Source organism: Opisthocomus hoazin, chromosome 1 (genome assembly GCF_030867145.1).
Source record: "Opisthocomus hoazin isolate bOpiHoa1 chromosome 1, bOpiHoa1.hap1, whole genome shotgun sequence".
In the NCBI taxonomy this organism is placed as follows: Eukaryota; Metazoa; Chordata; class Aves; order Opisthocomiformes; family Opisthocomidae; genus Opisthocomus; species Opisthocomus hoazin.
Genome location: NC_134414.1, coordinates 156,174,492 through 156,202,383, shown reverse-complemented (window position 1 = coordinate 156,202,383; position 27,892 = coordinate 156,174,492). Strand labels below are relative to the sequence as shown.

At 42.2% G+C, this 27,892-nt stretch overlaps 1 protein-coding gene across 3 annotated transcripts in view; it reads right to left on the bottom strand.

The window, feature by feature from the left end:
- The window catches only part of SHISAL1 (shisa like 1), a 304,717-nt gene extending 279,661 nt beyond the window's left edge, over positions 1-25,056 (bottom strand). For all 3 annotated transcript variants that reach the window (XM_075443083.1, XM_075443075.1, XM_075443134.1), the window contains exon 1: positions 24,928-25,056. The gene's annotated coding sequence lies outside the window, so the exon portion shown is untranslated. The remainder of the gene's footprint in view (positions 1-24,927) is intronic.
- Positions 25,057-27,892: the final 2,836 nt, after the last annotated feature.

The following is a 27,892-nucleotide window of genomic DNA, read 5'->3' as shown; positions in this document are numbered from 1 at the left end:
TGTGTAAAAATGAGCTCAGGGCATTTAGCTTCTGACTCACATTTTTAACTGGAAAATATTGATGCATGGAAATCTTCTTCTGGACACAGCAGAAGGTTATAGGTCTTACATGAGATATTTGGTCAAAGTTAGAAATCATCTTACAGAAGCATCCATTAGGTCTCCTGTCAGACTCGTAGTGATCCTGTAGCAGACTCAGCTTCAAACCAGCATGGTTCGCTCAGAGCACGGACATGTAATTGCTTTCATTATATCCAGTACGAATACACTAACCACTTTGGTCTTTTTAAAAAAAAAAACAAGAAGAAACCCCCACAAATAGTCTCAAACTTCTCCCTAGGTAGCTTCTGTACTCCCTTCAATCAAGAATTCTGAGATCGTTAAACTGCCAGTTTCCTCCCCTGCTCTGCTGAAGTGTCTCCAGGGCCTGCTGCTAGCGCACGCTGAAGCCAGCGACGCGGTTCTTATAAGCCTGAGTTCCCCGATAGTTGCCCCTGCCCCAAACAACTAAATAAAAATGTGGCACCTTACACTAGAACTGTGGTGCGAAACAAGGCTACAGTCCCAAAGCAATCACAGAAATAACGTTCTCATTATTAACTTTATTCAGAGCTGCCGCTTCAGAATGAACCACTCAGCTCCAATATATTACACGATTTTTGCATGTAATTTTTTTCTTTTTGCAATTTGTGTAACAAATGTTACTGGGAAAGAACTGGATTTTGGGGAGTTTAATTGCTTTGAGCTTTTATATTAAGCAGGGTTTATCTGCGATTATGTTTGACTTGCAGCTGAACCTATCCATTAGATACAAAGGAAGTTGGTTGGTTGATCGTGGAGCAATAAAGCTTCCACTTTCTTACCAGGGAGTCAACAACATTATCGTTTGTCACTATAATCTTCTTCCTCCCTCTAGTAGGCAACAAAAGATCTTGCTTGCAAAATGACGGGCAACAGCCTTCCCCCCCCATCAGCATCACCAGCAGGGAGCTGTGGGTGGTAACACTGCACTGTTGACTCTTTCCCCCCATTTCTGGATGCCTTCCGTAAATAATGAAACGGTTTCTTCTATAATCCCGGCTGGCACTGTAAACAATAAAATAACCCTGTCAACTTCTGTCCCTGGCAGAAAGCCAGCATGGCCGCGGATGCTGAGAGGACGCCTTAAGGCTTGAAATAAGGAGCTGCCACTCTCCAGGTCAGCAACTGCAAATGGACCCACTTCAGCAAAAATAAGAGTATTGAGCAGTTTCTAGGTGAATTTGGAATAGTTTATTCCTTCCCCAAACTCACCCCGCTCCAGAGAAATCGTTTCTAAAAAATAGCTTTCCATGGATTTTTTTTCCCCTCCTAATTCTTTTCTTGCTAGGAAAAAAAGTCATCAAAAGCCTAACTTTTAAAGAAAACAGATTTTGTGATGTTTACTTCAGTCTGCTTTGTCCACTTTTTATTTCCTTCTCTTTCTTTTCCACCCTGCAATTAAAGGAAAAGTAAGTAAAACACAGAAAAGGACTCAAGACGAAGAAAAAAATTCTCAGCAGCTTTCAAAAACCAGCAGATGCTTTGAATATTCATTTTGTGAAACATTCATTTTTCAGGAAGTGTTGAGACTGAAATGCAAGCAGGGACACCATCTTGGGGAAGAATATATTGATTAGACAACCTAGGTTCAGTATCATCCAAGTCGTCACAGTGAGCTACCAGATTCTCATGGCTGATGAGCCTAAGAAACAAACAAAGTATAATCTGTGAGGGTAGAAAATAACCACCCCGCGTGCTGCAGAGAGATAAGCTGACAAAAGCAACTGACAATTTTTTCCAAGCTTTTGGGAAAGGAAAGTTTCGTGGCATCATAATAGGAGAATGAGAGAGAGGGAGCACGAATGGAGGAATGCGGATTGAACGGGAAACACTGAGTAATGGGGAAAGAAATAAAAGGAAAATACTGTAAAACTAAAACAGATATTAGTAATATAAACAGAAGGTCTGAACTAGATCTGCAATTCATTCACTGTCTGAATCACTCACTAAAAAATAATGAGTATTTTGGGCTTACACAAAAATTTTTTCTCTATTGAGGAAACCACAAAATCAGCTCATACCACATAAAACAAACCAAAATAAAACACTCTCCCTTCTCTCCTGAAATCCTCTTTCAGTTCAGGCAAAACACATTGAGTAAAACACTGCAAATAAGAAGAAATGTTTAAATTGACCTTGAAATAAAATGTTTTTCTCTGTAAAAGGAAATAAAACATGGCCAAATCTGATACAAAAATTCAGTTAAACTGGAGAAGTTAAAACTGGAAGTAGAAGGCATTACCTTCATTTTTCCACTATGGAGAAAGAGTTATATAAAAGAAATTCCATTTTCACAACTGACATCAGTTACCACATTGCTTACTTTTTTCTCCTTCTATCTTTGTTTTAATCACTTCTCTTCAAAAGAACCTGTTTGTGCTGCCAGTGATTCTGCAGCACTTGTTACTCTCTGAAGTTACACCTCGAGAAGAACCGCCACCTTTCTGCTGTGTCCCATCACCTCTCAAACAGAGCCCAGAACAGCACGGAGCTCCGGCATCTGTGCCGCACACAGCGAGTTACAAACTCCTCTTTCCTTCCTCGCCCACACCACCACCGAAAGCAAGCCTTTCCCCTTGTCGAGCACTGCTAATGCTTTATGCCACAGCCTACGATTCCCGTAGAGATGCTCCTGGCCCACAAGGGTTTGGCCACACAGCCTCCTTGTCTCCGCAGTGGAAGGACGGGACAGGATGCGCAGCACTATGCCAAGGGACAATATTAAAGTTTTCATACAATCAACTGTTACTTGCAAGGAATTTCTTTACTTGCCAAGGTGATTTACTAGGTTGTGACTTGACTTCAGCAGAGAACTATTCCCTCTACAGCAAACCAAAGAAACATTTTGGAGAACTCAATAAAACCAGCACTCGTCCCTCGAGCAGAGGCATACTCTGATGGATTCCTCACTCCAGCGATGAAATGGAGCTGTGTTTATGTCTGCAGTCACTCTCTCATCTGCAAAGATGGTACTGGCAGAGAAGATGGTTTTATATGCTCACACAGGTCTGACTAGCTTAGATTGCAGGTAGGGATTTAATTGACTTCATGGCTCCTGCTCATCACATCCGCAGTTTTACTGCTATGCAAATCCTCTGGTCCTCTCCAGCCGCCATTCCATTCCTTTTCCTTCTGAGAGTCAAACAGCAAAGCTTTCTGACGAGGTGGGGAAAAGGAAATTAAACTACTTTAAAACCTAATACAAACTTTTAGGTGGCTTTGTTCAATTGACAGAACTAACACCTATCTTCTGCACTGCTTTCATTTTATGTACAGTTCTGACAAGGGCTGTAAAATCACTTGACATTTTGTGATATGCATACTGTCATTGCCATAACAGAACAAGACAGATGAGCGGGCTGTAGCACATACATAGCACTGACAGCTGTTAAAGACAGCTTTTCTGTCCCAAAAGCGCCTTCTGCATGCAGTCCTGAGAGCAATAGCTGAAAAACAAAGCAACAGAACGGCTCTTTCAGCTACAATTATTCAGGTTCTACGTCAGATAGACTGTATTTTGCTTTAAAATTCACAGAGGGGTAAAAGATGAAATGTGAGAGTATTTCATAAGCATTCAGTGATATAAAGGTGCATATATTTAAATAGGCACATTCTGAGATGGTGAAGACACAATTTCAAGACAAAATTCTTCGTTTCCTGCATTGTCAGAGCTCCGTCATAAGAAATTACCTTTCCAATCAGTCAATGATTTTTGTGGAGTGATCCCTGAACGATACCCTTTACATCAATAAAACTCAAAGCTGGTTGTATTAGAGCATGTAAAGAACCAGGCAGGCCATGCATTTCCAATTCATGATGTTTTTTTACGGATGAGCATTTAAGCACAATACCTGCCTTACAAAGCCTCATTCCTACTATACAGACTTGCATCTTTGTGGCTCAGAAAAAAAGTAGAAAAGTTTTTTTGCAAGTAGGATGTATTGGCAGAGAGTGTCTTATATTTCATTGCAAACAACAGTCCGCAGGGATAGGTAAGGATTTCTGAACTTGTGTGCCATCTAAGGAAAAAAAAAATCTAGGAAACATATGTCCTAAGTACTTGTCTTTGTCTACTAGTTTTTCTTTGGAGGTTTTGAGTGTGACTTTGGCATTAGTGTAGGGCAATGAAAAGAGACAAATATACACACTTTCAGAAATCCCTTATAACCTACATCAAAAGAAGGCAGGCTGTTCTTCATTTCTTATTTATGAAAGGTAGCTAGCAAGCAAAGCAAAACAGAATCAAGAGGCATCTTCCTCCCACTGCCAACTGCCAGAGTTGATGCCATTGTTGATACTCAGCCTTTTTTCCTGCATCAGCTACTTTTCAACCTTCCATATAATTCACAGGTAATTTAAACGGGAGACAATAACCATTTTTTTCTTTAAACATTCAATAAAACATTATGTATATGAAACTTTTCCATTGAAGTCTCTTCTTCCACCAAAAGGAACAGCAATTTTAATATCTGTTTGCATCTAAATTATGCAAATGAGTTACTGAAAACTACATTTTTTCAGTGTTTAAAGTGGAAAAGTCAAAATTAGACTACGCAAAACCATTATGTAATACAATTTCCCACTTCTGGGATTTTATGAAATTATTTGCATTGGTCCAAAAAATTTTGCTTCCAAAGGTTCTTTTTACAGAAATAGTTACATCAGTGCAAGCGGTGACACCAACAGTCACACAAGCACACAGGTACACCGGTGGTGGTATTTCCTGTCCCTCACCAGGAATAATGATACTCCATTCCTGTAACGACTACCTGCATGTCAACTGTCCACATAAAAAAGAAAGAGGATGGAGAAAGGTCTACTTGGACAAGTCTTCTAGTGAATGAAAAAATTCTGCATAAAATATTTCCAAGAATGTCTTTACAAAAGCAGTTGTCCATTTTACCTGACAGCAAAACATACTCCAAGGACTTTTTTGGGTGATATTTTGCTTACTTAAATCCGGTGTGGCCAACCTGCCTGACCCCACACGCTTCACACCTAAAGCCTTGCATGACTACAAGCCACAGGACACAAACCCTGCCACCACACCAAGGGAAAGGAATACTCTGCAAGGTTTCACTTTCTAGCTGACCTTAGATCCCCAGGGGTCTGACCGCCTCAGCGTGGGGTTATCCTGAGGACAGCAGTAATGCTGGGCTCAGCACCCACCAGCCCAGCACCTGGGTTACGGAGCAGCAGCCCTGCATCCGCACGGCTCTGAGACGGAGCGCTGCTAAGTGAGCTGTGCTCGAACCAGACAAGGCACACGAGCCACAGTGTGGTCAGCCCTCCTTTAAAGGGTAGAACAGGCTTTGGAAGATCTGGATCATCAAGCAGATAGACAGGCAAAAACCAGAGAAACAGAGCAGGGGGCAAGGATGACTGTCAGTGCGACAAGATGTCATTCACTGTCAGTATGAAAACATTCCTGTCATTCCGCAAAAGACTGGACTTTCATTACAAAGAAAAACATGCTTATTCATATGTATTATTACTGAACTCTCCAGGTCATATGGGCCAGAGATGCAAGATGAGTATACACAGACATAAAAAGGTTAAGAGCGTGACTGAATGAGGGAGAAGAAATTTGTGGAAATTATTAAGTAGGAAAATAAGAATTGTTCCAGGAGAGACCTGGGAACCACTTACAGGAGGAAGGGTACCTGGAAGAAAGGGAAAAACTGATAGTGTGTTGTGCTGCTTTCTGTTTGCTTGTTCTTCTAAAATGCCTGACAATTCAGGTGATTTTACTTCAGCTTTTAGACGTCAGTATTAGCTTACATATTTGCTATGACTTTTCCTTGCAATGATTAAAATGCTTCCATTTTGAGTAGGTCACTGCTGTACCTTAGCAGTCCTCAAGAGTTTGCCTCCCTCCACGCCCCAGCTGTACCACTCTCGTACGAGCAGCATGCACGCTCTCAGTCTCCTCGCGGCGAATGTTGCCCTGATCACGGGCTTCATGCGCTACGAACTGCATTTCTTCCTGTCTGCCGAGCTCCTCTTAACCCTAAGCAGAAGCCAAAAGGTGTCTGATGGCAGTAGGATGCCCTCTCTAGAAATGACCTTACCAAGGGCAAAATACTGCTCCTGTCTGTGGATGCAAACATCACCAACGTCCTTTCACAGGTCCGAGCTACGATTCCTCAGTTAGCTGAGCAGAACTGGAGGTGATGGGTTTGGAGGAAAGGATCTTGAGGGGACAACAACCCCAAGGCTTTGGAAAGAAGTGGGGGAAAAAAGGCATTTAAAATAAATGCTTAAAATTGCTAGGGAATACGACAGAAACATCAGAAGCAAAAAGTTTCAGAAGTTTAAATATTCTGCAAGGATCACTAGGCAGTAAAAGTTGATTTGGGAGAATATGTTGAATTTACCCAGATCTTCCACCCAGTACATTTCCACATGTCATTTAGGTTAAGTTCTCATAGAACTAATAAATGAATGTTACCGCAGGATCTCTGACATACCGATAGAAACCCCAGAGTTGTCAGATCGGATCAGATTAGTGGTCCATCTCCTCCAACATCCTGTCACCGAGCAAAGCTTCAGCGTGTTGAAAAGCATCATAAAGAAGAGAGAAACTCTGGAGATCCTCATACGACAAATAACACAGGCAGAACAGCTCTGTGAGTACCGCTATTCTTTCATCAGAGAGCAGAGCAGGGAGCAGAACTGCTCAACCTTAAATCCACCGGTAAGCGTACTCGAGCTGACGGCAGAAATTCATTCCATCCAGACTGGGACCCAGGCAGCAGAGTGCCCTTAGTTCTCACTTCTCCAGTGGGCAGTAAGCACGGCCACCAAGCACCAAACGCGAATTTTTGTTTACTCAAGGACAGTTTCAGCAGCTGTTACTCTTGTCTGGGCTCATGAATATTCTTCATAAAAGAGAATACTAAACCACGTACTTTCACTATGGACAGGATTTCCAGATCTCTGCTTCACGATAACGAAGGAATGCCCTCCTGCCTCAGACCAGAAACCTGGCCCCGGCAGCGCTGGTGCTGTTTCGGTAGCAGCTCGTTACAGGGAGCAGGTGCGTGTGGCAGTTTCCTGCAGTCCACTCTGCTCCCCTGCACCCAGAAGGGTCATACTCAGGACGCGAGAAGGCACATCCATGCCTAGTCCATTCAGAAACATTTATGACCCTGTCACCCAGGAGCCTATTTAACCCCTTTTAGATGCTGCAGATACATCCACTTCCTGAAATTCCAGCAAGCTCCAGAAGCTCTCCACCAGCAGTGGAAAGTGCTTTATTTTATCAGTTTTGAAGTCATCTCCTACCAGCTTCATGGAGCATCCTGGAGCTACTGTACTGCAGGACCAGACGGAGAACACTGCTTCTGAAAGTGTGACAACCAGACTGCACTCACATGAAGTCAGACAACGGTTTTCCCAGTGCTTTAGGGTTGCTCTCTGCACAGCCCAGAGCTCAAGACTCTCTCACAGAATACAAATACAAGAAAACCAATCCAAATCTTGATGCCATACACAAATTCTCTAGATTGCTGATTTATACAACAAAATGAAAGTGGAGGCTGAGAATGAATCCTACCTGGATACAACATTTACTGAACTTGATTTTACAGTCCTGACTTCACATGAATTTGCTCTTCTGCAGGGTCCTCCACACAAAACTTCACTTCACTTATGCTTATTGCAGAAGGAGACCCATTACACCTTCTAAGCAACACCATGTTTCTCTGGAAATTATATGAGAAAAGAAACAACTGGTGCTAGCAACCTAAAATGATGGCTGTTTGCTTCATGTGCCTGCTTTCAAAACACGAATATATTGCACAGCCCACCACACGCTACCCGACAACTTGTTTTAACATCAAGAAAAGGAACAAAGGTAGATACAAAGGTTATCATCAGCTCAATAGATGGATGCTCCAATGGCTGTGTTACAGGCAGATCTCAGTTGCCACTAGCTTCTGCCGACTTACTCCCATCGGTGTTAAACCTGCTGGAGACTTAGGATTCTGCGGTGGCATAAGGATTGCAGATGTTCCTGTCTAGGAGAAGTGCAACTTTTAATCCAGATTTCTCTTCCCAGTTCCAGTATCTCCTGGTGCAATTCCAAGAAGTATACACTGAGTCACTGAAAGCAGCAGCTTCTACTGTAATGAAGTTGGATGAATAAATTTAGGAGGTGTAAATAGTTCTGCATCAAGCTTAAAGATAAACGTTTGTGCCTCCCTTCCCAGCCAGAGCTAAGCAGGAAATGGCTTTCTCATCTCACGAAACTGAGGTTTACATAAGAGTGTTACTGAATAACAAGTGAAAACAAGGAACTTCTCCCACTAGAGAATGAAGGGAAAAAAGACAGGAGAGTAAACAGTTACAGTTAGGTTACTAACGTACTCACACAGGTCTCAAGCCCTTCCACAGGTGAAATTTAGATCAGGGGTTTGGACTGGGATCCTTTGTATCTCTGCTGAGTGCTCTAGACATCTAATTATTTGCTATGACAGGAGACTGATGCTCTCGTTTTGGATAGGAGTAGAAATTTTCCTTGACAGTAATCAAACTCTCTCACTTTCCATACAAAGTCAATGTTTTGACTTCTTACAAATAAGCTTTTAAAATATCCTCTACCTCTAAATATCAAATTAGTGCAAAAATATTTATTTATGCAAAAAATGTGCTAACAAATCAGGCACTTTGTTATTCAGCGCTAAATTGCCCTTACCAAACAATTTACTAGGCCTTTAGACCAGATACGATACCACGGAATTTCACTTACAAAGATATTTTATGGGATAGCTGTTAAGCACACGCATTATACTGCATGCTTACAGTTAGACACGTGCTTAGGTATCTTGCTCTATTAGGAACGTAATGTCAGAGCACAAACTGTTTCTGAGGAGGCTCCTAACATTCACGCATGAAACATTGTGCATATGCCACAAAAATCCTCTAAGTGCTCTCTTCCACCGTTCCTTGCCTCAGAAGGTAACATCAGATTGTACGGGCTGAGTTATCACCCATATACTCATCTCCAAAGCAGGTTGTCCAGAGAGCATCCTTAACTGGTTTTGGTAGAAAAAGAAAGCAAACCAAAGGTACATACAGCTTTTCAGTCTAACTAGCAAAGCTTTTACCAGCTCAGCTCTGGGACTGTCTGCTTAAACTACAACACCACTTTGGAAACTGTCAGAGCCATCTATGAAAGCTAAGAAAGCCAAATAGATCGAGATGATGTTTAGGAAAAAATTATACAGAAATATCCAGTGGTTTTAGAAAGAAAACAAGAATCTACAGAAACCCATTTGCAGTTCAATTTTGTGCTGTTGAACAACGATGCAAGAGCCCTCCTGCTCCAGAGAAACCAGTGTCAGAAAACTTCTCAGTGCTGCCCAGCATAGGTGAACTCTGGAGCACAACTGATTCAACAAAACCAACGACTCAGCAGAATTCAGCTGTAGAGTTCTTTGAAGGATGCAAACAATTTCAAGAACTACAGGAGACGAAGCTGTGTTAGAGCAAATACAGAGAAACTGTTTATGTAAAGTAAATACAAGGAAAATGGCATAAGATTAAGGCTGAAGAGCATCACTATATATTATAACTAGTTTTCCATACATGCAAAAAAAAAGAAGTTTGATCATCCTCAGGCCCACTGAGTTTGTTGAGTTCAGTATCTGAAACTGAGTACCTGAGTATTCTGCAATCCCTTTTTTAATCTTTGAAAGAAATGGGTTAGTACTTAAACACTTGTACAGAACATTGGTGAATAGGCTGCCAGCCGAAAATCCCAGCATGTGGGCTTACAGTCAGACACTGTATGTTTTTATCTATTCAAATACTGCAATGGAATAAGCAGCTAGTTTATGATGTCCATTCTGCAGCTGAAAATATCAGATCAAAAGACCAAAAGCCTCACACGTCAGTGTTTCCTGCATGGTCAAGAAGTCTTGCCTCTGCTCTCCAAATTACAAAATAGAATATTCAGCCTCCAATGAGAAAGAGATGCCTTTGTAAGTTTAGAAAATAAGTTTATTTCTTCACTGATAATTGATTAAACAAGAAATTGGCATAAAGTCTAAGAATTTTTTAGCATGCAGCACCTGAACAAGTCATTACCACCTGCAAAAATAACAGGTTTGCAAAGGAAGAAGAACTTAATCTAGTGATATATTCCAGCCCTCACAAATACCTGGCAGGAATATTGAATCCTGTTTCAAAACCATCCATTACAGCTCTACAATGAAATTAAGTAACAGCATGAAAACAGCATGATGTCTTTACATCAAACAAAAATATTCATGAAAGAGAAAGGGAACGTATCAATCTGAGCCGAGCGAAGCAACATTATCTCTACACAAGCAACAAATTAAAACTTTCAAACAGACACTTCAGGGATTACCTATTCTGCCAACCACTGGTTAAGAAGCTCTTGTGTGCCTTCTCCCATCTTAAGGTGAAGGAGACACCATCTTCAGGACAGAGAATACAGCAGACAGAGGAGCTACAGGAAAGCAGAGCTCTGCTTTCTACGTTTTTTTGCAGGCAAAAGGTGCCTTACACTGCCATGAAGCTCTGAGTTGCACTTGCCTTACTACAGCTACCCAGCCTACTTCTCCTAAGCTCGGCACAGGATCAGACCAGTGGTTTGCACAGGATCAGTCCGCAAGGCTGAGCTGACAAGCCGCGAAAATAAGCATGATGGGAATTCTGGTAGATAAGCAAAGGGACTGGAAAGCAAACAGTTGAGGACCCAGAAAAAAAAAAAAAAGCCTTAGGAGCAAAAAATATCAGAAGGAAGTAAACATGCAAAGGGAAGAGGATAAAGAGAGAGGGAGAAAAAGAGGGGAGAATGTAAGTGTGTCTTCGGCATAGAAAAGGGTAAAAAACAGTAAACAGCTTATTAAAGCAAGTGAAAACAATGCAGAAGTATGACATGCTGGGGAAAGACGAGAGAAAAGCAAAGGACCACTAATTAATAAATATATTAATAAGGAAGAAAATCTATAAGGCTTTCACAAAAATACATTCTCTATCTCTACTAATCCTATAAATAACACCTTATAAAAATTGTAAAGAGTCTTTACAAATGTGAATAGATTTAGCAAGACACATAATAAAGGAATGTAAAATGGATCAGATATGGAAAGAAAAAAATTGTTTCAAGTATTGGATCAGAGCATATTATGCAAAAAGAGGTACTCTCCTTTCCATATAGGATAAAAGTGATGATTAGCACCCTTCAGGTGTCCGAATATTGGGACCCTGCAGACAGGAGCCAATGTATCTAGACCACTGTCACATTATGAACTGTAGTACCTGTCATTCATCCACAGCACGCTGTAAGCTGTAGGGAAAGAAATCTGAATTTTGAACCAGAACTTCAGTGCCCTAGAATCTTATTACAATAACTGCTAATGAAGCCAGCCTATTTAGCAGCACAGCCTTAAAAAACAGAGAGGTGGTCAAACTCCTCTGCCGGGTGCCTCAGGGCAAGCCTCCTCAGCCTGGCACCCTGCACGGAGATACCACAGCATGCAACTACACTGTCCCACAGTGACTCTTCTGGAAAGCCAACAGCTGGCTTTTTTTCCCTTTTTTTTAATGAAAAGGAGAGCAGTGGTTTCATCAGAATGGATTAAGGGTAGAAATGAAAAAAAATGCTAACTTAAATGGGCCTCAGTTTTTTTAATCTGTATAATGCAGACAATCCTGTCACAGATACTACAAAACTTCATTTAATTGAATGGACAATTGTGTGGTGCATTAAGAATAATATTATCTTGCATTTACATCTGTTCCAAACTGGCAGTTTAAGGTTTGCCATTGTAAAAGTCTATGTTCCTAACCAACCTAAACCTAGCCTTGCAAGTGCCCATCTGCAGTACATTGGAATTAATTGGAATTAATCTTGGGACAGCCCTGGATGTGTTGAGTCAAAAAAAAGTCACTTAAAGCAGGAAAACAGCAATGCTGCTTCTGCAATAACCACAATGTAGCCAACATAGTAAGTCTTTCTGGTGACAAATCTAGGCACAGAGAACAGTATACCATGCAAAACCACCACCACTGTGATAAGACAGGCGTCTGTATGTATTCAGACAGATAGGCTTTTAGAGCACTCCTCTATCCAAGGGTGATGCAAAGTTGGTAAACAAGATTCTGGCTCATTACTACAGGAGAAACACCCACAGTTTCTCTGCATGGTAGAGAAAAATTGTAAAAATTGTGTAGATTGGTAAGACATAAGTAAGAAGAAAGCAAGCAACTACCTGACTGCTGATAGCTGGGACAGCAAATGACTAGGGGCAGCCCACGCTGGGTTCAGATCGTCCATTCTAAAGTCGTATCTCTGGCACAGACCAAGACCAGATGCTAAGGAAATACAAGCAGAGAGGATGCAGTGATATTTCTCCATATGAACATAAATCAATGGTTTATGGCTCAATCTTTTTGCTTAATAGCCCCAAAACCATTTTGCTTCCTTTAATCTGTCTTAGAAAAATTTGACAATCCTAGTGCTGTCATCGATGAAGGATATTTAAATAAACACAGAAGTGTTGATCTAAATAGTCTTGGCAGGCTGAGCACTACTCAGTTCCTATCGCCAAAATTGTTATGCAGCAAACAAGCAGAGCATGTAAGTGCTAAACAGGTAGCTAAAATAGCAAAGCATAAACGTGTTCTTGAGAACTGGAATTAGTATATTGGTACTAATACACATACTGGGGTGAGATGAAGAACCAACAAGTGGCAGACTCTTCTTTTTTGATGCTCTTTTCAATAAATTCCTGCAATGTCATCTAACAGGAGCTAACAGCAACAGCTGCATTCTTCTGCCAGCAAATTTTGGGTTTGCCACTGGAACAGATTACAACTGACAGGTGAGAAAAGTGATCCTTGTAACCATTATACATCTGAGTAATTCAATTTTCTGCCGATTCTTAATTTAGTACTTCAGTGGTTACCAGGCCAACACAGCACCTGCTAATTATATACCTGAAACTCCCCTCACACTAATGAAGCAAGTCAGCAAGACTTGGGCTTAGGAAGGCAGCTGACACAAAGGCACCAAGTGAGTCAGAAAAGTGTCAAAGTGACATCTGACTCTGTACCGACTGGAACATTATACCTGCCACTAACCACTGCATCCATCCTCCCTGCTTCGAGCAGCAACAACAACAACAAAAACAGCACACATGAGCTACAGCAGGGGCATAGGGACCACAGTCATTAAGCCATGGGAGACAGAAATAGAAATAAACCGGTGGAGTCATTATTTGTGCACTGCACAATCAGGGGAGCATTGCTGTTGTCTCAGGTCTCTGTCAAGCCCGTTGCAGATCCCATTTTAAATGTCTGTGATGCAAGGTTTTCCTTTGGGAGTGCGTTCCAGGGGCTCAAAGATTCTGCTCTTAAAAACAGTCAAGTTGCCAATCCAAACTGGAATCAAGATGGATGTAAACCCCAGAGACTATTTGTTATTTTGCCTCATATCTCAGGCAAATAAATATCTAAAAACAGGCATCAGTTTGGACTTCTGGATATCAACAAACTAAAGAGAGGATTTAACAGGTGATTAAGAAAAGCCGTGTCTGATCTCATGTAAGCTCCCTAAAGCTGTTCTGGTAGTTATTTAATAGACATATTTCTTACTGTCCGCTACCCTTTTATAATTCAAGTCTTAATCTATAGCTGTTGCAAAATCTCCATATTTATCTTCCCAAGACTCCTAGCGTGTCACACGGACACCAGCCTCTGAGAACAAATAGGAGCTGCAGCCCAGGATCGCAGAGGCCGACGCTGAACTAGCGGACAACATTTTCAGAGGAGCTGATGCACGGTAGTGGCTCTTCTTGGTTCTTTAACAGATCAATATTTTGAAAGGGTCTGCAGGAACAGGTGAGCTCTAGAGGCAATTAATCTTCAAAATAAACAATATCAGATTGACTTTTAAAGAGAAATGATCTTCTATCCCAATCTGTAAATAACACAAAAGTGCAAACCTTTAGGTGCCACTTTAACTTTTAGTTTTCCTGCTCCCTTACACACGTGGTAAAGCAGACACTGATGTATTCGGAATGAAGCCTGACAAATGTTCACAAGGTTGGTGAATAGCTCATTCCTCTGAACCCTCATCAAATGATTTTTGAATCTTCATCAAATTTGTGTTCAAGGGCTGAGTGTTCAGTGTTGGCTAGGACTCTGGGTATTACAGGGGGAAATTATCTGGAATACTCAGAAGCATTTTAACAGTCTAGTAGTTTCCTCCTAACGTGAAATCACAAGGCCATCCAAGTTGTGTGTCCTACTAGTGAAAAGAAATGGACCCTGACTGTAACTCAGCCACTTACGCATCTGTGCTGTCTCAGAGTGCCTTACTTAACAATTATTCCCTCCTTAAAAAGTTTACGTATTCCTTTTATATTCTCCCCTTGCAATAGTTTCTTGAAAAGCTTATTTCAAAACAGAACTGCTTCCATTATTGCATTTTATTTAATTAGAACATCTGCACTTATGGAACAAAAAGTGGTTTAGAATTCAAAAAAATTTTTTTTCAAAAATGAACATTACACATATAAGTACTGATACCAAGAACTAACTCCTTACAACTGAGATGATTCTTGTTACTGCTCTATTAAAAAAAAAAAAAAAAAGCTGGCACATTTTTTTCAGAAGCAGCAGGAACAACAACAGTGAAGCATCTCAATGCAGGCCCTGTGCCTACCATCATTTGAAGAAACATGAGGTGCACTGCAACCTTGTTACCTACACGCATTTTCACAGTAATTATTCCTAAAGCAGACTTGCATTGTTATTTAATCACGGGTGACAGGCTTCCCATGTTAATAAGCTTCAGGCAATTTACGAAAGAAACTCCGCCTTCCTGCTTCAAGATGTACCAAAGATAGGGAGGCTGAGGCGCCAGAGGAGGATGCTCCCCTCACTGATGTTCTACTGCACAGATAATTAATCCTGACAGACTTCTTTGTCTTCATCCACCGACATGAAGTCAAAGCCAAACTTTCAGGCAAGGATGCTAAATGCAAGGCTGCTACATGCATATTTCAAATAAAAGTGTCCTGAGTGTTCAAGCCATTGAATATTTGCAACTTTGGGGTGTTCCCTAGCTCAAAAGTCGCAAAAGAGAGTTTCAAATTGCAAGAAAGATTTTCCAGGAGAAGGCTTAATACAGCCCTTATCAGAAAGGAGAGAGTTGTGTATGTGTGTTTTGTATTATCTTAGCTCTCTTTACACTTAAGATCTGACATAAACTGGCATCTTGAACTGGAGGAAAGGCCATTGCAAATAACAGAAAAAAAACAAAGCAGAAAAAATATAAATATAGCTTTATGTTGGGTGGCTGGTTTTAGGCAGATGGACATGCATCCATACATTTTCTGTGAGCATTAAACAAATCCAGAAAAATAAAGTGCCTTGTATTTTACAGACCACACAAAAAGGTTTTCAACACAATTATCAAGCCGTGAGAGAAAGTTATGTGTGAAGGGTTCTTAACAGTCATCAAGAGATGCAGAGAAGAGCTTAACTAGAGCGGCCAGCTAAATCTGCTGGCAGCTACAGCATGTGCAAAACTAGGAAATCAGTTTCCATCTTCGTGTCGCAAGTGAAACGGAGACAGGATCCAATCTTGTACAAAATCTGGCACAGAGAAAAACATTCACTATCAAGTAATCTTTTGCAGAAATTATTTACAAGAAATGATGAGAAGTAATATGGGAAGTTTGTTGTTCCCTAATGTTCAAACAACATATTCAGATCTTCACTTAAAAGCATATTGTATCTAATACAAGAGCTTACATAAAAAGTGATCCTACTCACACAAATTGTACATAAGATCTTTTAAATAAAAACTATGGAAGCACTCAAATTATTTGAAGTTTAAAGTTGTACGTCTAGAGTATGAAAATATTCATAACATTTCAAAACTAGATATACGACAGCGTTTTGACTTCTCCAGACTATAGACTTGCCAGAAAACACTACCTGAACATGAAACAGCTCCGTATCACACATGCGTGCAAAGACAACCTCAAATAAACCTGTTCTCTATTTCTCATACACAGCCTTCTGCATGACAATAGTGAGCCTATTATTTTCTTGGCTTACCAGTTTTCAACACCATCGCACAGTAAGCTAAGGGTCCTCAATATACATTTGAAGTCTAAAGGGTCTTTTCCTTAAAGAAAATCATTGAAATCAGACCACAGCATCCCTTGCTCAAAACTTACGCTCCATCAGAACTGTGCAGCCGCATCAGTTCAATACCATAGTGTCATTGTTTCATCGCTTTTAGGAGCTCTGAATTCACTGACATAAAGATGTCCATAGATGCCGCCTAAGAACAGGCAAGAGAATAGAGAAATGATGCAAATCTCAAGAAACAGAGATAGACAACAACAGCAGAATATCAGCAGTCAAGAGTGTCCTTAAGACTAGTACCTGTAAGGCAGGCAACTTAGAGCTTAAGTGTCTCTATACAGAGCAGAAGCCAGCGAGGGTGGCCTTATCCACGTGGATTGAGCCCTTCTCATTTCAAGTGTTGCTTTGTGTGGAGGTGTTTGATGACTGACAGTTGTCTCTTGCCTGTCTTCTCCCTAGAGCATTTCCCTATTTGTCTATTTTCCCCTCCCTTGTTTTTCCCCCTCGAAAAACACATCAAGGTAGACAGTGTATTGAAGAAAGAAATCACTCCATTTTATGAGCAAAACACCATTTCTTTTAACAACTTTAAGCATCTCACAAAGCATTTTTATACAGCTGACCAAAATTGTGGGACTACTAGTTGAATAGAAAATAAGTATGTATTTGTTCAAAACAGCTTTTCATCCCCAAACTTGTCACAAACCAGAAGTCTGGAGGAAAACGCCCAACGACAAAAACATTACCAGGTTCCATGGCAAAATGAGGTTATTTTCAGGATTTCTCAAGGATCACACTGTTCAGCATGTTCATGTAACATTTGGAAGAGAGGATGGACACTCCAGTGACAACAGACAGCTAATGTTACGACTTGTTGCAGATTCTCCAAACCAGACTACACAGCACTACAAAGATATCACAGCACTAGGTGAAAAAAATAGCAGATTGAATTAAAAGAGAAATTAGCAGTGGGAAATACCATTTCAACATGACAATAGACTAGGAGCAAAATCTTAGTCACTGTGGGCAGTAAACATAAAACCATCTAAACCAAATAAAATCGTTTTCTTCAGACTTAACCTCAACTCTCAGCAACAGAAAAAGGAGTTGTTAGGACTAAAATAGGAAATTTCCTTATATCACTGTATTTTTCCACAGGGCTCCCACATCTCACCCACTGTGTGATTAGCCCTTTTCAGAAATGGTGACACAGATGATCAGAGAAGCACATTAAGGTCTTTGGAGAAGGAAAGACTAAGTGGATTAGAACGTCTCAGCATGAAAAAGAAATGACTCAGATGATATCAGATAAAAGCAATCTGTAAATTGTGAATGGTGAGGGCAATACTGAACAGTTATTCCTTGTTTCTGACAGCACTGGAACTTAGGGACACCAGGTTAAGTCTTCAAATAACAAATTTAAAGTTACCCATAGGAAATATTCCAGAACAAATTTGGTGTTGTGGAGGGCAGGTAGCATTATGCAGATTTATCGAGGCCTTATATCAGTATCTATTAGAAAGGAAAGCAGTTCAGCAAGCCCCTGAACGGCTGACTGTTGGAAGCTGCCGAGTTTGCCTAGGGAAGGACTGCTCTGCTAACCAAGGCATCTCCTGCTGACTTCTGTCAGACGGAAGGTACACAGGTCTTTGACCTGTCCCAGTATATCAGCTCTTACATTCGTGTTCTAGAGTAAAATATTCTGGCATCCTACTTTGACTTTCGTGATAAAACAAGATTTATTACTGGATCTAAGACTGCTGAGTCATAACATTTAAGGTTCCTTAACTACTGCCATATTTCAACAAAATGGTCTTCTACAGCATGAGTTTTAGGCAGCTGCATTAATTAGATTTAAAACTTGCCTGTCATGCCCATTAGGCTGCTGCCTGAAAAGACAACCAGCTAGAGCTTACCCACCTTTTTTCACCAGCAGAATTATCTTAATGGATCCTTTTACACTCGGACCTTGGTAGTCAGAACATTTGCCTGGTCTAATATTGTGACCTAAAGGTTTGACTGCATCCTCACAGCTAGTACAGGAATAAACATGCATATTACTGATACGTTTTTCTTGTAAGGAGTAATACCAGTAACTTTTAAAGTACATTTTTAATATAGTGTATAAAGTATAAACTGCTTCTTATCCTTACTATGACAACCCAGTATAGATTTTTATAAATACACAGCTCTGTATATATTGGGTGCATTCTGTTAGTGAGTCTCAGGATTATTGCATTCTGCACCAAATACCCTGAGAGTCACCAGTGGCAACTTCCAGTATCCACACAGCTTTATGAGGCTGTCACCAGAACTAGATGAATTGGAGTAAAGTTGTTCAGGGCAGTGGAAGACAAAGCATTAATTTATTAGGGTGTTCACAATTATGACCCTGTATTTATAGCAAGAAGAAACGGGGTACCTCTTTAAACAAGGGTTACTTTATTTCTAGCTGTAGAGCTGTAGCTGTACTGCTTTAGAAAGAAAATGGAAAGCATGCCATTTCATTACAATTACACTGACAATGTACAAGTATTGCTTTCTCAAACGCACAAAGGTTATTGTCACATAACAGACCATAATCTCAATGAAAGGCACTGGACTTATGTGAAGCAGAAGCAGTTGGCAGTACTCTATAGCGATTTTTTGAAAAAGATGCTTTAACAAAGCACTTCCCCTACCTCATAGCACATCTTATATTCTCTACACGAAGGCAGGGTTTCCTAGGATTCCTATGAGCCTTTGGGAAATCTGTGTAAACATAATAAAAGGCGAGAAAGAGAAATAACTGAGTATAAAAGAAGGGTAACAAAAGAAAAATAAATCAACAATGAAAAAGATGGAGAAAAAAAACAACATAGGAAACAAATACCGAAGTTAAATTACGCTTCAGGAAGTACGACTGTACTGACAGAAAGGCAGAAGGGCTCCACTGTGCTACAGGTCTGTTCGCTCATGATTACAATTCTGCAGCTTCTCCCTAGTCTTAGCGTGACAGCAGTGCTTCAAAAAAGCTTAGCAATGAAACAGGTTTTATCACCAAGACTACACACCACACTCGGGGAATTATCTCCCTGGGCAGTCAAAGAAATTTTTATCTATTTCATTCGGCTTCGGAACCAGGCTGTAATAAATGATTTCCAGAGGAATGCTGCCAAATCCTATTCTTCTCCTGGAAACAACAGGAGAAGGCTAGAAAAAAAAGGCAGGGAGAATTGTTTCAAATAGGTGTTTAGCTACAGGTAACCACCCACTACTAGTAGACACCTCCTGGTCTGTCATATCTAATTTTTTTGTACCATTTATTTGCTCTGAAGATAGCAAAGAATCACCATTTAACAACTCAGTCTCATTCCACATCGTCTGTCTGCTCTATAAAACTACATTATCCTAGGACTAAACCCCCGTAATCTTGCTCATATACTGTTACCAGCAACAATAAGGTTACTACCACACTATTTTATACTACTACTCAATGTAGCATTAAGTGGATGCAAGTAAGTTAGCTTATTTTGACAGTAATTCAGTATTGTAGTCAAAGATGAACAAACCTATTGGATCAGCCCAGCTTATGCACCTGAAAGACAACAGACCATGAGAGTGATGGGTAATTAACTGATTATGGCCTAAAGGCCAAGAAGAAATGCCAGGATAAAAGGATAGGAATTAAACAAACAGGGTAAGGTATCTAGATTTAAATGGCTGTGTTACCAAAATATCTATACCATGGAAAAAATACCAAGCATATTATCAGATCCACAGTGTGAAACACAACAGAAATGGATACTGCTACACAGAGAAAGAACAAAGCAAGTGAAAGGTCCTTCCCATCTCCCCACCCCTCCTTTTTTCCCTCCACCTGGACTATCAAGATGTATTTTCTCAGTTTGTTGTTATCATCCCAACAATTCAGGAGACTAAGACAGAGATGCAGCCTGATGCTAATGAAACTATGTAGTTCAGCTGGGCTGAGAGGGCTGAGTTTGTAACTTGGTGTTACTAAAAAAGGAGCGCTCCACAGCCACCTCCTTCCCTTTGCTTGCTTCCAGTGCCAGCACCAGCATTCAGTGAACCCCTCCATCAGGGTCTTCAACTCCCTACGACAGCAGAGAATTAACTCAGCAAAAAGCAGAGCACAACAGCAAGAAAGGGAGCTGATCAGAATAAATTCACAGGTGTCTGTGCAAGCCTGACCCCATTGCTGGCTGTTGCAATCCCAGCCACCTCCCCTGTTAACTGCTTTGCTATCCTGCTACTTAGCGAGCCAAGTCAAAGAACTGAGAAGCTATCTGTGTTGTGATCCTACAAAGGAACTGAACCCAACTACCAGCTCTTTTGTGGTGGAAAGAGAAAATACTTCCTCCAGCTCCCTCCTCACACCAGTGCACTCAAACCCCTTTGTTGGCCGATTCAGCTTGGTACCGCAGCAAAGGCGCATCTGTTTTATTTTTCTGAGTTAGTTTTATGTCTGGTTAGCAATCTGAATCAGCTCAGAGAGGACATGAAGAAAGCAAGTAGTGGGAGCGTACAGCCAAGAGCAAGGCAAGGGGCACCGAATGCTGGTGAAGGAATAGGTCAGAACCAGAGGAAATCTTTTGGGGAGCTGTTACCTGCCGCAGGGAACAGAAGATGAAAAAAATGGTTGAACGTATAATATGTATTGTTCTCCTTCCAAATAAGGAATGGAAATAGAGTGATAAAAATCAGATGATGATTCAGACTAATCGTAATTTTTTATAGGACAGAGCTGGCATAAGCTCGTATTTTCTGAGTCTAGAAGCACTGAATGTAAGCCATTTAAATGAGTAAACACTCAGGATTCCCATCAGTCAACAAGCCCTTTACCAAAACAAAGCCTGCAAAACACAAACCAAATACCTCAAACATAAGCCTGTCCAATACCCAGGCATCTGCACAGAGCTCTGATGAGAGAGGTTGGGGGATACCTCACTGCTCTTGAATTTTAAAAAATTAATTCTCAACCAAGTCATACTTTTAATCTTATTCATGTGTTTCCACTTAAATGAACTAGAATTTAACACGTGCAATGGTATTTGTTCTACAGCAGTTTGTAGGAAGTAGAACCTTTGCTCTTCAAGGGAGCACGCACGCACACGACAGACTGTCCTGGCAAACCGAATTCTAGTCTAAATCAAGTCTAAGCACGTGGATACAATGGCAAAAGTACAAGAAGATAACGAATCTATACTGCAGCAGTCACTGTGCTCAATTTATCACTGATGCTGGTTTGCTTGCAATGGGGTAAGAGAGGTCAAAGGAAAGATGGGAATACTGAAGTTTTTGTGGCTTGTTTCTATCCACAGAAGAGGGATCTTCACTCTAACTTGAAAGAATAAGGCTAAAATAAGCTGAAAGACAAAATATTGGACAGAAAACTAAGCCACATAAGTTGTATTGTACTTAAATCTGTTGTACAATTTCTGTAATATTGCACAACATTTAATGGGGGGAAAACATCACAGATATGACAAGCAAAGGCTCATGCAGTTTTAAACCTCTGAATTTACTATGTTCCTGGGAGTTGTTTCTGAACAGAAAACAGTTTAGATTGGTTTTTTGTACCGAGTTTTACTATTTTTTCTGTCTTCAAAATTTTTCTTTAAATGCATATCAAACATCAATAAAATAAATTCCTCAATACATTTTTATTTGTCTTGAGAAAGTCATTCATTTCAATAAAGGATGTGAAAACAGAGCACATAAACTCTTCCATGCAGAATTTAAACTTGGGTCTGTGGATTTTTCTTAGCCTCCAGGCAGTAATTTGCTGAGGTTCATTTAATCAGCTGAGGTGCTATTATGTGAACCACCACCTCAAGGAAGTTTATTTCTAATACTCTTCAATAGATCCATCAGAGAATACTCCCTTACATCTCCATATTACAAGTAGTATAATAGAGAGTAATGATTTTATACTTACACGAATTCCTATACTTATTCTTGGAATTCTAGGATTAGGAATTTAAGACACTCAGATGTGGATGTTGTTCTTTAAGTATTAGAAGCTTCTGATCTAGGAATTTAAAGTTTTGTTAAAGAAAAAAAAAAGATGTAACAAAGGAATCTTATTCTGTGCCTGAATCTGGTTTAGCTTGTGGTACAAAAGTAACCTTACTGCCTGTACCAAATGGCAAGTGACTACACACAGCACTTCCCTCGAACAGCGAGCTGCCCTGCATTTTATTGCAAGACATTCCGTGTCACCTGAGGGACAAGGCTTTCCAGGCCCGATTTCTAAGCTCCTTTGCTGTTGTGGCTAGGTCCTCGGAACCTTGCTTATTTAGACTACATTTGAGACTGTCACATGCAAGCCCTATTTGTTATGACAAGGGCCTTTAGATTATAGCTGAGTACAAATAAATATTATCTAGTTCCCTGTGGCAAAATACTGTGGAAGTTCTGTACCGAGGCACACCACACATACATCAGTCTTGTACAAAGATGACTGCAAGCTACTTCTTTACACCTGTCATACACTGCTTGCCTTTCTTGTGCATCCATTCAGAACCAGACTCATTTAGAAATCAAAGTGCTTCAGGGTCTAATTACCAAGGCTCAGATTAGTATTTATTATGCAGTTATTCATCTTTATAATTGCTAGTCCCAAGTTTTCAGGTTTTTCTCCCAGAAAGAAAAACACAACAAAATTCAGATTTTAATTAGACTAGTTTGAATATTAGTAAAACTGAAAATCATGATTTTTTCTTGCAGCTATCACTGCAAGCTTCTCCTTTATTCAACAATAACTTTTAGATAAACCAAAATCTTTCCTTCCTCAACGGGGATCACTACTCCTGACATCCCTCCCTCCTACTGTAACAAAAACGAGCCTCTCAAGGTGACAGGAGCGGAGACTGAAACACCGCATTCTGATCTTGGTTTTTCATGATAGGCTGGAAGCATTTCATAACCATGCTTAATTTTTCAGATGCTTTTCATGAGACTGCTTCAAAAGGCATCATAAATGCCTCGAACAGCTCTCCTGTGAGGCGAGTTGCACGCATAAACCCAAGTCTTAGAGAAAATACACAATAAGACTGCAAAACAGTCCTGCACCCTTAGCCCACAAATTTCCAACTGATCTTGGCTTAAAAGAAAATCCTAAAATCCTGAAAGTGTACCTATGTCGTGCAGCCAAGTGTGCAGCAGATCCTCCGACATGTGACACGCTGAGCACCCAAACAGTACTGCTGCCATGTCAAGCAACACTACCACACATTCTGTTTAAAATAAACTTATCACGACAACTTTAAAAGGTGCGTAAAAGCAGACATGTTCATTAGCACTGAACATGCAGTAGCGAGGGGAAAATAATATAGAGTCCTCAGCTGAAACTGTTGGATGACTATAAAATTAAGAGATGAATTAGCTATTCCTTCACATAAGCTTGTCAACTAATCTTGAGTATAAATATTTATCAAAAAGCTGAGCCCACAGATGGCACTTGAACAGCTATATTTTGGCATCTTCGCTTGTGCCTCACACTGGAACACGCAAATTTCTATAAAATATTACAGTGATAGTCACCAGGCGAACTTTTTCAAACCTAAAAAGCTTCACATCAGGTGAGTTTATTCCGTTTGCAATTGCAGGGGCGGTTTGCCTTGCGAATTGGTGAGAGCAATCGCTTCAGGGGTGCTTTAGGGCTCCTGACAGCGGGGCGGCCCAGAGGGTCTGCAACCCCCGGGGCTGCTCAGAAACTAACTGGGCTCCTCCCTGACTTTGCTGAGCTGCAGCCTGGCCAAACCACCCTCCTGCTGACCTCCAGAGACGGCAGAAGGAAACTGAAGGGTGGCACTGAAGAATTCACTTTTTTTAAAAGCATCCCCTTAGCGCCTGCTCCCTTTCTCTACAGAGCACTCGTCCTGTGAGCTCGGCTGCAGATTTCCACAGGGCTGCTTCACACTGGGGGTCACCCAGCCCAGCCCCCTGCCCAAGCAGGGTCACCCAGAGCAGGGGGCACAGCACCGCGTCCAGGCGGGGCTGGAATATCTCCAGAGAAGGAGACTCCACAGCCTCCCTGGGCAGCCTGGGCCAGGGCTCCGTCACCCTCAGAGGGAAGAAGTTCTTCCTCATGTTCAGCTGGAGCTTCCTCTGCTTCAGTTTGTGCCCGTTGCCCCTTGTCCTGTCACTGGGCACCACTGCAAAGAGTCTGGCCCCATCCTCCTGACCCCCACCCTGCAGATATTTAGGGGCATTTCTAAGGTCCCCTCTCAGCCTTCTCTTCTCCAGGCTGAACAAGCCCAGCTCCCTCAGCCTCTCCTCACAGGAGAGATGCTCCAGTCCCCTCATCATCCTCGCAGCCCTGCGCTGGACTCTCTCCAGTAGCTCCTCATCTTTCTTGAACTGGGGAGCCCAGCACTGGACACAGCACTGCAGATGGGGCCTCCCCAGGGCAGAGCAGAGGGGGAGGAGAACCTCCCTCGCCCTGCTGCCCACACTCCTCTGAATGCACCCCAGGATCCCCTTGGCCTTCTTGGCACCCAGGGCACGCTGCTGGCTCCTGGTCACCCTGTCGTCCCCCAGCACTCCCAGTCCCTCTCCGCAGAGCTGCTCCCAGCAGCTCCGCCCCAGCCTGTCCTGGTGCCTGGGGCTGTTCGTCCCCAGTGCAGGACCCTGCCCTTGCCCTCACGGATGAGACATCGAACAAAGGCCGACGCCCGTGTGAAGCGGGCCCGCCAGTTTTACCTCGCATCCGAAGCTGTGCGGCTCCGTGACGAACCGCGATCCCGCCCCGGGGTGCCAGACTGGTCACCGCGCGCCGGGAGCGCCCGGCCTTCCCGCCCTGGCCGCACCCAGCGCCTCAGCTCGCCGGGCGCGACCCCGCCTCAACGCGCTGGGGGCCCAGGGCCAGGCCGGGGCGAGCCTCTCGCAGTGCCGGGGGGCAGCGGGCAGGGGTCCCCTCCCACGGGAGGGGAGGTCCCCACGGGGTGCCCGGGCAGCGCCTGGCCGCAGAGCGCCCGCCCCGGAGCGGGGCAGGGCGGGGCAGGGGGGGGAGCGCTGCGGGGTCGCCGCGGCCCTGCAGGCCCTGGCTCAGGGGGCGAGGCCTGTGGGGCTCCTGCAGCCGAGGGCCGGCTCCCGCCTCGCACCTCCGCGGCTCCGACGTCTCCTTTGCCCCGTTTGTCTGTTTCCCGTTCCCGTTCCCCGAAAGCCCCGGGACTGCTTGGGTGAGCTGTGAGTATCGTAACCCTGTTTCTGGGCTGCAGCGCGGCCCCTTTGCTCTCTGTCTGCAGACACCCTGCGCGTCGCTTGCCCTGAGCTGAGGTGGTTTCTCCGGGGTGCTGCTCTTTGTGCTTTGTGGCTCTCGGTTGCTGATGTCCTTTCTTTGAGGACACAAGAACTACCTGTGCCGTGGATTTGTGGCTTAGCACCAAATTTGGCCAAAATCCTGCAAAGCCACGTGTCACAGCTTAATGAAAGACCGTGCCGGTATGCCCATGGTCCCGCCTGCTGCAGACCTCCCCTTCAACTGGAGTAAGACAGGTCTGTGCCGGAGAGGGAGTCACCTTCCATCGTGTCCCCTCCATTTCTCCCACAGTCCCCAGAAACAGCAGTTATTAAAGACTGATTATTTAAAAAAAATGGCAAGGATTTAACCTTTGGCAGAAAAAGTCTCTTTTGCCCCTGTCTCTTTCCCTGCCCGTCCCTCGCAGCCCTCTCCCCAGGGGGTGACCCCTCGTCGCCTCTCCCGGCCTGCCCAGGGAGCTGCCCCAGAAAGCCTGGGGCCCAGCGCTGACAGGGCCCTTGGGTACCCCTGCTTGCGTTTCTGTAAGTATAAAGACCTAAACTGCACCAATCTATTAAATTAGATTTGTTTGTGACACGTAGGAGTCAGGATGTGCATATGAACTGAGGAAGGGAAATAAAAAGCTGGACAGTCTTTGATAGTCTTAGATATACAGTCAGCTTAAAACTTGGCACTACATTTTTCATCATCAAGGGCCAATTTGTCAGCATAAACAGGGAATTATTGGAGCAACAAAGTACTGGAACCGTTCTTCTGATTGTTAACTCCATTGTGTAAAATGTTGAAATACTTTTTTACCTCTCTTAGCATTTGAGCCTGTTATTTAGCACTGCAGGAATGTTAAGTAATATTTCTTTGCATTTAACCTGCAATAAAACCAAGGAAAAAGAAGGATTAAATGGAAACGAGCACGGCTGGTGTCTGTGCCGTTTGAGAGGCCACAGCTCTACCAAAAGCTGAAGGTACAGTGCTTCAGTTGTTACAACATAGCCTGGTATGCACAAAAATTAATCAGTTGTCCTTAAATAATTACTAATCTTCTTTGCATAGCTCTTAAGAACATGCCATGTTTTCCTGTACTGAGTACTGTGTGCACGGGACTAGCAATCTCCAGCTGTCTGAGGCACATGCCCACTCTGTGAGGGTGACCTTGTTTGAAGATGACACCATTTTCTATTATTACTGTCTCAGAATTAGAAATCCATAACTTTCTACTTCACTGACAGTGATAAAAAGTGTCATTAAAAATTGATATATTCATGTTGTGTGTGCATATTCATTCTAATACACTGCAATTTTTTATTAATACTTCATTTCGGTTTTATAGACCTAGTTCCCAGTGGTGTCTTGCATCTCTCAGAAATATCCATGTGTACTATACCAATCTTCTAAAAAAACAGTAAGAGGAGATGAAAAATAGCCTCTGTTGAAGCTCCTGCTTAGTCGATGCTGCTAGGGCAGAGTCTGTGTGTCCTCATGAAGTAGTTTTGGCTATACTGATTTGAGAGAATGGTTTCATCCAGAAAAATGAACGTTGTCTTTTTTGTTTTAAAAGATATGAGACACCAGAAATCTGGAGTGTGGGCTGTGGAAGAGGGCTTCTTTTGCCTGAGGACTAGTGTGTTAATTAGAATGAGGCTAGCACAACATAAAGTTGATTCTCTTTACAATATGTTTTTGCCTCTCTGCTGTAGGATCTGTTTTCACAGAAGAAGCTATTTATGAACCAAGTTGTCATGTTCTGTCAGGCAATCTATGACACTATTCCTGTCTTCTGACGGCTGCTGCTTCTGATTACACCGATGACAGTTTGCCTCAGGATGGTCATACCAATCTTTTTCACTAAGAAATATTCTTGACTTTGATTCCCTTTTCCTCTTGTTGCACAAAAACCTTCCCATTGTCAGGGGAAGTCCTAATTGTTAGCTGTGCTATTCATGTCGTTAAAAAAATACCTGCTGCTTCCTGCTTACTTCCTATTTTGACAAAATGTGAGCAGGAGTAAGGGAACAGGTCAGCAACCATTCTTGCCTGCTTCTTCAAAACGAGAAATAACAGATCCCATCTCTATGTAAACCTCTTGTACAGCTTGTGTGGATTGGAAATGTGGGTAGGGAGCTCCTGTTTTGAGTTCTCCTTTTCCTTTGTCCCTTGAAATTTTGAGCGCAGGCTACGGCAGATGCACACAAGTTTATACAAACAGGTGAAACAATCATAGACAGACCCTGCGGAAGCAGCGCTGCGTGAAGCCACGAACTGTGCCTGCCTTCTCTGGGCTTCATGATTATTCTTCATGCCACTTTCCTTTCTGTGAGTGACAGAGAACCCTTCATGAGTTGCATATGGGAATCTACCATTAACAAAGCAGTTGTTTGATGTGTCTTTGATAAGTTGAGTGGGGAAAAT